Raw genomic sequence first — 12666 nt, 5'->3', positions numbered from 1 at the left:
ATGGCCAAGTTGCCTTTAAATGCTTGGCTTTAAATTACAATTTTGTTACTTTTGTTCATAGTATTTTGGCTTATTTTCTAAAATGGAAAAAAACGTTTATTCTCACTAATTGGAAAAAATATTGTTTTGGTATCTGTACGGAAATGTATGTATTCTGTCAGCAATACCATCTGTGTATATATATATTTGAAATATTACTGGGTAAAGATATGGTGTATTTATACACTGTAAGATTTGTAAATAAGGCTCAAGATCACTTTTTTACCACTAATTTTTGTTTTTATTCCTGTTTTGTTTCTGCAGCGATCCTTATGTCAAACTTTCCCTCTATGTCGCTGATGAAAACAAAGAGCTTGCCTTAGTGCAAACAAAAACCATTAAAAAGGTAGGTCCTAAGGTAAGACGTGTCCTTGATGCATATAGTTGCTCCTTCCTGTGTTCTGCACAGACCTTTGGCTCGTAGTTTCTTACCTAATATGTCTTTGCAGTGTATCAGATTGGCCACTCATGCCACAGTAATCTCCTCCCACACCTGCATCATTTACTGTACAGCCTCTTAATGTGGCTTTGTTTATTTGAGATCACCAGATCCTCCTAATCCCACCCCCAACACTACCACCACCCTTCCTTCAAATCAAGGCAATCTCATATCATCTTAAAAGATGGAAACCACAGGAAGTCTCCAGAAGGCAGTGCTTCCTTTCCTGCTCAGTAGAGCGTAGAGTGAGACATTGGGCAAGCTCTTTTCCCCCAGTGGCCTATTTTGGGGAGGAAATCTATTCACAGCAGGGGGAGCTATTACTTGCTATTAGGTTAAACTCCATTTAGAAGATATCTTAATGTCAATATGGGCTGTGTATGTATTTTGAACCATTTGTCCATATTCATTGCTGACATTGTGGAATGCTCTGGGCTATATGGTTTAAAATTAAGTCTTTATTCACACGTAATTGTGTTATTCTCCATTACGTGTTATTCTCTGGCTAGGATTTGTGAAAATGCATGATATGCAGCATTGAAACATGATGTAGCCTGACTGCACAAGCAGCTTCTTATTTCTTTGCAAATTTCTCCTTTTCTTGGTGAGTTCAGCTACATGTAGCTGCCAGCCAACCCTCTGCTGGAGTCAGGCAGCTCAGGCCTCCATGCAGGCAGACATATGCTGCCAGTGGCCATGGTTGTCTTATTGGATATAAATAGCTGACAATGCACTGCTATGTGGAGCAGAAAAATCACTGCTCGGCTCCTCTATGGGCTCTATGTGTCTTTAAGTGGGACACCTTTGATGGCATCCTTGATGTTGAAGCTAAGAGTTTGGCTTGTGGCAAGATGGCATGAATAATGACAGAAAATGACGACCCAGTCTGAGACTAACATGAGTAACTAGAAGTTATCCTGGGCCTATATCAAACATTTATATTTGACAAACTATTCTGGAAATTTTCATTATTTGATCAATCAGAATTTGACTTTAGAATTTGATTTTAGCATTAGATTGGCTTTTTGTCAAAGGGCAGTGGGTTCATTTGTCACTCTGGTATGTCAGCAGTTTAACAGAGATGTTATTTTATCGCTGCCGTAAAATGTTGCAAAGTGTTTATTAATCAGAGTGACTTGTGAAATTAAGGCTTCATTGACATTCTAGTGTTTAAGTCATTTCAATCACCGAAGGAATTTTAATGAGATGTGTCACATAGTTCCCAGTCCAATAAAATATCAAATGTGTGAGGCAGAAGGAGAGAGTCTGTGCATCCACATACTGAGCTCATCCATCCAGAAAGTGGATGAAAATCCTCATGGCTGTTAATCTAGGGACTAACGTCGATCACTGGGACATGTTGGTAGCTACAAACTTCCTCTGACAACGTAAGAGGATCATTGACGCACAAGATTGAGCCTAATTTCTCACTTGGGCTCTCTTCTCTCAGTCTCAGAGTTGGATAGGTTTCATACATCTGTTCTTTTTTTCTGTGTACACTAATGATGGTGTCTACTCTGCTTTAATGCACAGATAATTAATTATTTGTCTAAACATGACTATACTTTGTGTTTCAGACCCTCAATCCCAAATGGAACGAGGAATTCTACTTCAGAGTGAGTTCACTATGTGTCAGATTCCCTTTCTTCCCAGTATCCTCCACCATGATGGTCTGTTATTGCACTTGTTTACTCTAGAGTGGTAGTGTTAGAGTTGTTAATCTTTGGTTGCAGTTTAACTCAGAGCCGAGTCCCACCTCCACCACTGTAATCAAACAGACCATATTAGACTTTAGAAGCTTCACTACGAGTGTATGATTACTCCTCACTGGTTATTTCTAAAATAATTATAGTTCAGTCCTGTGTTATAACGATTAGAAGACTGGCTGCCTTCTAGTCGCAGTATTTGTGAATTATTGTGACACAAAAGCAAGCAGGCAGTTACCTACAGAGTGTTTGTATGCATGTAAATCTGCATTGGCTTTGCATGCCACATAACCACTGGATGACTGCTGTATTTTCTCATTTTGTTTCCAACACAGGTGTGTCCGCAGAATCACAGGCTGCTCTTTGAGGTGTTCGATGAAAACAGACTGGTAAGATTCATACTTCACTCCTTCTGTTGCTTATATCGCACATTACTTTTAATTTCAGTCTGTCATGTTTTGACAGTTTGCACCAGCAGTTGATTTATTTAGTTCCACCCACTGCAATCCTCATGCCTCTTTTTTAATTTATGTCATGCAATTTGTTTGTACTTCATTTAGACATTGTATTGTATGGCATCTCATTCCATTTCCTGTGGTGATAATGAGCTTTCCAGTAGCACTTTCTTTTATGGCTAAGTCTCAATTATGCCTATGAAACATTGATGTGCCGCCAAATAAAATGTGATGATTGGTGAACTGATATTGCTGCATACGTGTATTGCTTTCTAAGTAATTTTCCCAGAATAGTTCTGCTTTCATTTCACCACAGGGATCATCAACAACCTGGAATGATTTGTATTGACTTTATCTGCACCCCCGTGTCTTCACAAGCTTCTTTTTGTGGACTCCCTGACACATTTCCAGATTTGATATAGCAAGATTTCAACTGTAGGCTCAGTCAAAAGAAATGCATGGCGGTACACATGGAAGAAAAGTGGACAGAGGCAGCGTAATCTGCTGGTGTCATTGCTCTGCTTTAAGGCTGTAGTCCCCTAACAGCTACTACATTCCTCTTATGTCAAATTTCTCAGATTTCCCCCACAGACGAGAACACTAGCTCCCTTGACTTGTGAAATGAAGCCAGTTGTAGGCCCTCAGTTGCCATGACAACCAGATTAAATGTCTGCACAGTGTCGAGTTGCAGCAATTAAAAACGGCACGAGTAGGTCTTGATAATCAATTCATTAATTCATGCTTATGTATAACCTTCACCATGGCGAGCCATCTTCAGAGGAGGCGTGCAGGGAAGTGGCTGTTGACATAATGAAGACGTTGTTCTGTGGAAGAAGCTGAAGGCTTCCCTGAAAAGGGGCTTAAGACTGCAGTGATATTTGTTTCTTGTGACTATTCAGTAACTATGGGGTCTGTATCTTGAGTTTAATGTTTGATAAAACAAACAGCAGATGCAGCCCAACAGAGTATTGATGTTCTTGGCTGGATAAGGCACATTCAGTCTGGGCCTCACAGGTTCAGGGCTACTGCTTTTGTGCATGCAGGACCGACGTGGGCGATTGAAAGATTAGAGCTTGTGGATTGTCTTTTTCTTATACCACATTCTGTAGTTTTCCTGATAACTTAATCAAGAGAAGATATCTCTTTAATGTGCATGTTTCATATTCTGATAAAATCAGTGTATACAACGGCGTGTGTTGTGTGTGAATGTTCTACACGCCCCTGCATGAAGGGGCAGCTCTAATTTTTCCCTCAGTACAGTGGGAGCTCTCTGTTGCCGTATAGAAGAGGATGACACAAGAAAGCACAGCACAGGCAGCCTCAAGCTCAGTCCTCTCCTTATATGTCTGAGGAGGTGCTTTTCTGTCTATCTCTAGGTGCATGCCAAGGCAGCTCCTCCACCACTGGCCAGTAAGGGGCTGCTCGTTCTTTTGCAATTTATGGTTTATTTGTCAGAGGAGATGAAAAGTTTGACTAAGCTTTGTGCTATAGCACGTGTGATAGATTGTGGTTTACTTGTCGTGTACTAGAAATACTAATACTCTAGATACACAAAATGTTAACTGATGTAAGTAAAAATATAGGAGAACTATATATGAGACTGACAGTTAACACAGAATGTAAAGGAAGAGGTTGAATAGGCCTACAGTACAGCGTAGTGCTTTTTTGAAGCAGGCATGTTATGTCATTTGGCAAGCTGGGCTTGCTGCCATTGGACCACACATTGGCATTTTGTTTCTTTTATACAGAACATTCTCCATAACATTTCACACACACATTTATTGACTGTGCCTAACACTGTAGGCAGTGTGTCATCACTAAGTGTAACCGGCTGCCAAGCCAAGATTTCTTCTTGCTCTACAGTCTTTTCCTTTTGGCTGTTTCTTTGCCTCCAGTCAATATCGCCTGTCTCTTTGATGCCCTCTTGTCCACAATGGAGAACTTTCTTTTTTTTGTTTTGTCCTCTCCTTTTTTTTTTCTCTTTCCCACTGTGATGCATCATCAGTGGCTTGGCTGTCAGCTTGTTGCAGCTTGCCTTTTGAGACAGATAAGGTGACGCACTGGAGGGCTAAACCATACAGTTGAGGCCAAAATGATTAGCCCCCCTTGTGAAATCAGACAAAACCCTTGATTTCTCCATGGAAATGACAGTTAACAACAAGTGTTTATAGTTTATTTGTTTCCAAAATATCAAAGACAAAATGTCCACTAAGTTTGATTAGGATATTTTATTGATGCACTGAGTTGAAACAAGAAAAGGCAAAAATTATTAGCCCCCTGGCCATTAATAGTCAATAGTGTACCCTTTCTGAGCCACAACTGACAACAACCTCTTAGAGTAGTTCTTTACAAGGTTGACACATGTCTCTTGAGGGATTTTGGCCCATTCTTCCATTGCATATTGTTCCAGCTGGTCCAAATTGCATGGTTTCTGAGCATGGACTTTCACTTTGAGCACCCGCCACAGATTCTCAATAGGATTGAGATCTGGGCTCTGTGCGGGCCACTCCAGGACCTTGGTTTTGGTGTCCTTTAAGAACTGTTGGACCAATTTTGACGTATGCTTTGGGCCATTGTCTTGTTGGAAGATCCAGCGATGACCTAAGCCTAGACTAAGAGCAGATTTCTTCATATTATCCCTCAAAATGTCAACATAATTTTCTTTTTTCATGATGCCATGCACCCGAAAAAGGTTGAGGCTGCAAAACAGCCCCACAGCATGATGCTCCCACCACCATGTTTAACTGTGGGAACTGGGTTGAAGGCCTCTCCCTTTCTTCGCCAAACATAAGCAACATCCATGTGCCCAAACAGTTCCAGTTTAGTCTCATCAGACCAAAGGACAGACTTCCAAAACTCATCTTTACCTTTCATCCTCTGATGTGCCGCTCTTTGAGTAAAGGGGTTCTTCTGGGGTGATGGCCATGAAGCCCACCACGATGAAGAGCCCTCACAACTGTGTTCCTTGAAACATCAACTCCAGCAGAGGCTAGGTCAGCAACAATCATCTTGGCAGATTTCCGGTGCTTCTTGCTGACATCTCTGACTATTTTCCTCTCCAGAGTTCTTGAAATCTTGCGCTTTTGACCACGCCCAGGTTTGTTTCTTACAGAATTTGTCTCCTTGTACTTAGCAATGATGTAACGTACAGCTGTTCTAGACACTGTACAACGCTTGGAAATGGCAGTATAGCCTTCCCCCTCATTATGAGCCTCCACTATCTTCTTTCTGAAGACTGATTTCCTTTGTCTTTGGCATGGTGAGTAACAGTAGTCCCTCTCAATAATGTGTTCAAGTGCCCTGAGTCCCTTAAGTACAGGGTAAAGCTCAATGCTGATTGAATGCTCAGGTGTTGTTAGGAAGCCAATTGACTGCACAGGTGTGGTTTGATAGCTGATTGGTTGATTAGGTGTGTTTTGAAAGCAAAAATTCACATGGGGGCTAATATTTTTGACCACCCCATTTTTCACTGTATTTGATATAAAGCAAGCCTAAAATTTTATTTCACATTCCAAAATGTACCAAAAGCTACTAAATAGCACTGGTGAATGTTTGATTATATCAAGTTTTATCAATGATGCAAACATTGGGCAGAATTTTAGGAAAATGTTCCATAATTCCTGGGGGGCTAATAATTTTAGCCTCAACTGTAGGTCAAACCAGTCGTAGAATTTGGATGATACAGTTCTGAAAGGCCAAATTATTATAGGGGCTTTGTCAGTTCTGTGCATGGAGGCAGACCGCTCCCCCACTAGCTCTGGCTTAAAGGCAAAGTAGCCTAAAACCCCCATTTTCACATGTTGATCCACTGGTGAATTGCTTTGCTTTCTAGCAGTATAAAGGATGCTCTCATGAATGTACAATATGTTGGAAAACATCTCTCTCTGTTTTACCTTGTTCTGTAGTCAAATAGTATATTACAAGTGCTTAAGCATCATAATGTGTGCGCGCCTAATTTCAGCATTGCAGACTACGATCACAGCTGAGTCGTATCTTGGGTGGTTTTTGGATGCAAACAGAGTGGCCTATAAAACCACCAGACACTTAAGTGTTTGGCTGTGTATGGGAGACAGCGTAGTCTATTCCGTTTGAAGATGACTTGGATATCTATCTCCAGAGAGGACTGTGCTGTTTGTCTTATCAAAGCTGCAATCTGTCAGATATTCTGCTCTTCACTTTGGCTGCTGCCTTTTTTTTGCTGGTCCATTTTTAGCAACAGCTTACTTATGCTTCTTTTTTATGTTTCCAAGCTACAAGAAGGAACGGGGCTCAATTTGTCCTCCAGATTTGTTGGGGAATTTTGCATTTTTAGTGGGACCATTTAACAAGGAAATCTTTACTTCATGTAGTAACCAGTGCACCTGTTGTAAAAGGATATGGGCGTCGTATTATCTGTTTGTATACAACAGATTTATGCATCTATTTCTTCTGTCATTTCACCTTCTCTTTGTCTGTACCTCCCCCCTCCTGGGTTAGGGTTATGGTGGGATGCTCTGGCAGATCAGAAACAGGATAAATTGTGATGTTATGGGTATGAGGAGGGTAGAAGTAATATTTACCAGTGATGTTTTAAGATAAGTTACTTGGTTATCTTTTAATGATAAAGACAGGGTGTTTGAGGAAGATATTTAGTGCTTCGACAAGAAACTGAGCTCAGATAACAGTTTTAGATAAAGGGATGAAGTGGAAGGCAATGGAAAAATTAAGAGGTAATTTATTGGGGTTAAAAACTACCTGCCTGCATCACCTGATGAGTGATGTGGAGGCAGGGAAATGGGCGGGGGTGAAAAAGAGATCATGTAAATGTAGTAAGGGATGGACAGTGGTAAGTAGGATGTGTTTGGGGGGCCAGTTGGCACTTGAGGGCAGCATGGGGTTGCAAGAGAACGCTGTGGGGACATTTGTAGTCACATGACTGACAAGCAACGCACTGTCACCTCGGAAACCAGGATTGCCGGCCACTCTTATCCAATCATGTCTGGAATGCTGGCTGTCACTCGGCTCAGGCTATTTCTGCTGTCTGTCGCTAGTGCTTGGTAGTGGTAAGAGTCCGGCATACAGGGATCCTCACCCCCACCTTCCTCTCTTTAGCCTCCACTTTGCCATTCCTTTGAGTGCGTAGTGTAAAGTTGTCAGCTCTTTTGCAGTGGCAGTTTAGTCTTTGTGGTGTGACTTCTTTCCTCTGTACAGTTTACTGTGAGAAGGAAAGTTGTGGAAGAGACTGGGAGAGGGTGGGAGGGGGGGGGCGAGAGAGAGTGGAAGAAAAAAAAGGGGATCAGTCATCTAGCCAGCCAAAGGAGAGAAGTGGGCGACACTAAGAGACCGGGAGCTAGAGGAGAGAACCAAACAGCCAGTCAGAGAGAAAGGGAGAGGGAACGGGAGCTGTGGGACGTGAGGTGAAAATGGCACAACGTCTGCGTTTGTATTTTGGCTCAGGCCGCAGTAACACAGCCCCGGAGATACTGGAAGGAGACTCCGAGGAGCAGCAGGGAGACAATGATGTGGTCACGGCGCTCCGCATTCAGACGCCTCCGGTATCGAGGCCTTCTCAGGATCCAGTTGCGCAGCATGTCCCATCAAGAGCTTTTGGTTCGCGGCCGGAGCCTTCGCTTAAACGCAGCTCCTCCATGTTCATACCCCAGCTTGCCGCCTACGCTGAGCCGCGGCCCACCAAGAGCTCCTCCATGCACATCTCCCTCCAGCGCTCCAATGGGTCAAGTAATGGAGATTCCCGTGGTCTTACCGATGATGTCCTGCCACCTTGTTATACTCCTCCAGGACCAGCGCCGGCCTATACCGAACCACTGGTCCGCGAAGACGTCCCACGACAACCGCCTCCTCCATACTACAGCCCAGAATCTTTAAACTCACCAACGTTTCTGACAGAGCCAAACCTGCCCAAACGCAGGGTCTTTAGTATTGGTTCCAATGGCCATAGCATGTATAGCAGAGGTCAACCTGGTATCAGTGTTGGTGGTATTTGTATCCAGAGGAACTCTCCTGACTGTTCTGACATCCAGCATTTCAGAATCCTCCCTTATGGAGGTACTAGCTGGTCTGTCCAGCACCCGAGCTCAGACCAGTGCTCTGTTGTTAATGGTGGAACACAGAGACTAGTGTTTCAGCTCCAGCAAAATCAGAACCAGGATCAGAGCCAGGGCAGGCAACAGGCTTCTGCATCCCAGGAAGAATGCACAGATGTTTGCTTTGCCAGCACAAGAGGTAGCGGTATGGTGCGTTACCCCAGAATTCGACTGGAGAGGAGCTCGTCTCATCAGAGGCTGCTGCTGGAGAATCAACACCAGAAAACTGGTGCAGATAGCCAGGCTACAGAGGAGAACCAAACAGACATGGAGACACAGAGAATGGAAGCAAGAAACAGATCTAATGGTTGTACTTTCAAAATCAGTGGGGATTCTTCCAGAAGGCAGCCTCATTTCAAGATATATTTTACCCCAGGCGGAGGTGGAGATCAGGATGTGAGCCTTGGCAATGATTCAACGAGGAATAATCCCAAGGTAAAGATTATTCGAAAACTTTAGTTCCACTGCCTGTCGCTGAAAAACTGTTTAAATGGAAAAATATTTTATAAATAGTATAATGACATTTGACAATTAGACTTGCAGGTTTTTTTTAGATTTAATGATGAAGAAATGAATTTTAGAATGAATAGTAAATAGTCACAGCAAATAGTGGAAGGGTCATCTCGCTCATATGACATTTAGTTGAACACATGATAGCTTGTTTGTAGTGTAGCCAGAAGAAGGGGAGACATTTAGTAGAGCCACGGACATAACAATTGAGAATCAGGGTGAAATTTATGCTCCCTAAATTATGAAAACTTTGTGGGATGTCTTAAATATTTCACATCTAATTTGTGAAGTTGCTAGTATTTCACTTAATTCACTCACCAGCCCAGATGAGGAGAGATCTGTATGGTGCAGGAAGAGGGTGGTGTCATTCTGGGAAGTGAAAAGCACAGACATGGTTGCTGAGCTAAATCACACACACTGGCTTTGTTTCACTTCACAACCACAGGCATTTGAAATTTTACACACATCGGCCAATTCAGTCATGAAGGGAAAACAGGAACAGGGTTATGGATGAATGGATAATTTCTCCCTGTGCACTTGTTGCCTTCTGTTTCACAGAAAGGTGACACTTAAGTTTGGCAATACCCTTAACTGCAGCCAGTGCTCTTTGAGAGTTGGCTGTTTCTATCTTTAGTCTGTTTCGAGCGTGGTTGTTGATTTTGAGAGCGGCCAGACGGCATGTCTTCTTTGGCCCTAGGCTGGTATGGATCCATATCCTCGCAGCTGCTACTTGAGTGATTAAGAACTAAGACGTCTTTATGGCCCCAACGACGATCGAGAAGTTTAACAAGCTATCAGTATATATGTTTCTTGAAAGCCTGAAGTTTTTTTGATGTTGCTGTCTGTTCCCCTTTCATGTATAGCTCAAGCTTTGGAAGCAAAACGGATCTAAAGGTTGCACTTTCATCGGTGTGTCATATTGCCTAATTTATCATTCACAAGCTTCTTCTTAAATCACTTTAGATATTGGACGTTTCAGCAGCAGTATGTTCTGTACCCTTCAATTTTAAATTTAATAATCATAAACTGAAACTTGAAGTTGCAGCTGTAAATAACAGTAGTATTGTATAGTAGATATTTAAATTATAGGGCTGTAATTGACTATATAAGGATTACTTCCAGTGGTTTCTCATGAAGGGTTTGCTGCCAGGAGTCTGCAGGGATTCTTTAAAACAGAAACTTAAATATGGTGCGAGCCTCCCACCTTTTCAATGTATACAACCTGGACATTTGTGGTTCCCAACTTTTTTGGCTTGTGACCCCTAAAAATGAAGCAATGTCTATTTATAACATCTTGTCACAGCTTGTATGTATACAAGTTGTGACCAGTTAGCCAAAGAATCATTTTTGATTATTTTTTGAAGATTATAGCAAAGTCTTTATTTCTGCTTTCCTACCTTGTTAATCATCTCATGACTCTTGCGACCCCTTGGGGTGTCCCGGCCCCCAGGCTGGGAACCACTCTACTACACTAATGAATTATAATGAATCATACTCGAAGGTACTCTGTGGAGGTTTTGACCTGACCTGACCATTAAAGCTAGATAACAAGGATATCTGCAGTATGCTAAGAATTGCTAACCTTGAACCCAAATGTTGTAAATCCAAAAACGTGGTAAGATTTGGAAAAATATTTTCTGGTTTTGTCAAAGTCGAAGAGTTGGAGACCTGAGGTATGATTAGACCTTCAATGTGATTGGCTTGCTAATATTGGCTCTTCTACACTAATGCATCTACAATCTTAAATATATTTTTAGTCATAGTTTTGACAGCGCTTAGGCTATACGTGAATGCATGTTACACACCCTCTCCTTTCCCTTTTTTAAGGCACGTGGTGTTGTGTTACCCCAGGGCATCCCGTTTCTCATGCAACAAGGAAATCCTCATTTAGACCATAATGACAGGTCTTCCCCAACTGGTAGCCTGGAGCTGGAGTGCCCCTTTTTAAAGCCCTGCATGGGATACTACGAGTGTGTGTTTTGTGTGTGCCAGCTAGACTATCTGCAGACAGCTATGCCCCTGCCCTGCCTTGACACCCCCCAGTTGCCATTCACAAAGAGCTCTTGCAGGCCACTGGGTTTGCTATATTTACCTGAGATAGGATTGTGGATGGGGCTCTCTCTTTATTTTGGTCCAGTAGCATGTGAGAGGGATTCATATTGCTATTGTTGTGAAGGGCTTTTCTCTGTCATCTCTGATCTCTCAGAGTTGCATGGCATTGTAATTCAGTTGTGTCAGCACGGAGACTGTTGAGTAGGTGAGACAACCTTTTCACACTTCAGTGCCAGCCTGGACTTGTTCCAGGTTGCTCTATATCACAAACTCTCAGTTCGTTACCACTTCTTCATGTAGCTTCATGGCTAGTTAGCTTTGCCAATTCTTATCACTTTAGCTGCTTTCCTACTATCCTGAAGGATAAGTTCACCCAATTATATATATATTTTTAAATCTCACTTATTTCTTGTGGTAGTTTTGGTTTTATTTGTTCAGGTCTAATATGAATAAATGGAATTTAATTTGTGGTGCTCACAGCATTGAAAAATAACATTGAAAAAATTCAACAGCAATGGAAAACTGTTGATAATGCGTTCTGTGGATTATGGGAGAGTAACAGGGACATTGTTTCTGGAAAGTGAATGTTTTTCAATGCTGTGAGCACCACAAATTAAGTTGCATTCACCTCCACTGTGTTGGGGTTGCGGCAGAAATCAGACAGCTATAGAACACCCAAAACTATCTGTACACGTATTACTTGTTTGTGTTTTATTCTCCAACTTTACAATCCTTCATCTGCCTCATGCCCCCCCCCCCCCCGGAGTGTAACCTGGCCCTGAGAGGCAGCTGCAGGCTCAACTGTGACCCTTTGATGACTGCAATTATATCCCTATGCATACACATACCCACAGCTTAAAATGCTTGTTATTGTTAAGGAAACAAAAAAAAAACATGTGTCCTAGGAGTACATGTGCCATTTCATAGGTTACAAGCTACAGTGCCACTTAATTATTTATGTATTTATAGGTTTAAGCATGACAGCAAATGAGATTTCCAGGTGAAAATGAAATGCTCGTAGTGACTCATCAGTGTTGAAAGTCTTGGGTGGTTTCCGACATTCATTGTAATTCTAAACTTTATTTATAAAGAACTTTTCAACACAAGGTATGTAGGTGACAGATCAACACACGTGAAAGAGTGTAATATGATACTGTCATACTCATGAGTGGTCCAGGTTGCTTTTGTTACTCTCTTCTAGTTCAGATAAATGTCATGACTCACTGTTTTGAATTACTTTGGAGTTAATTTCATTTAGTTGTCTTGTTGGTTTGGGACATGAAAGCAGATACTGCTGTAATTGACACAGTAGCTCTGGATTTTCCAAGAAGAAATTGTTTAAACTGTTCGTGCCTGTGTTTGAGTATAGGTGTGTGAGAGAG

This window comes from Enoplosus armatus, chromosome 18, assembly GCF_043641665.1.
Source record: "Enoplosus armatus isolate fEnoArm2 chromosome 18, fEnoArm2.hap1, whole genome shotgun sequence".
In the NCBI taxonomy this organism is placed as follows: Eukaryota; Metazoa; Chordata; class Actinopteri; order Centrarchiformes; family Enoplosidae; genus Enoplosus; species Enoplosus armatus.
The sequence above is the reverse complement of the archived record's forward strand: the minus strand, read 5'-3'. Positions refer to the sequence as shown.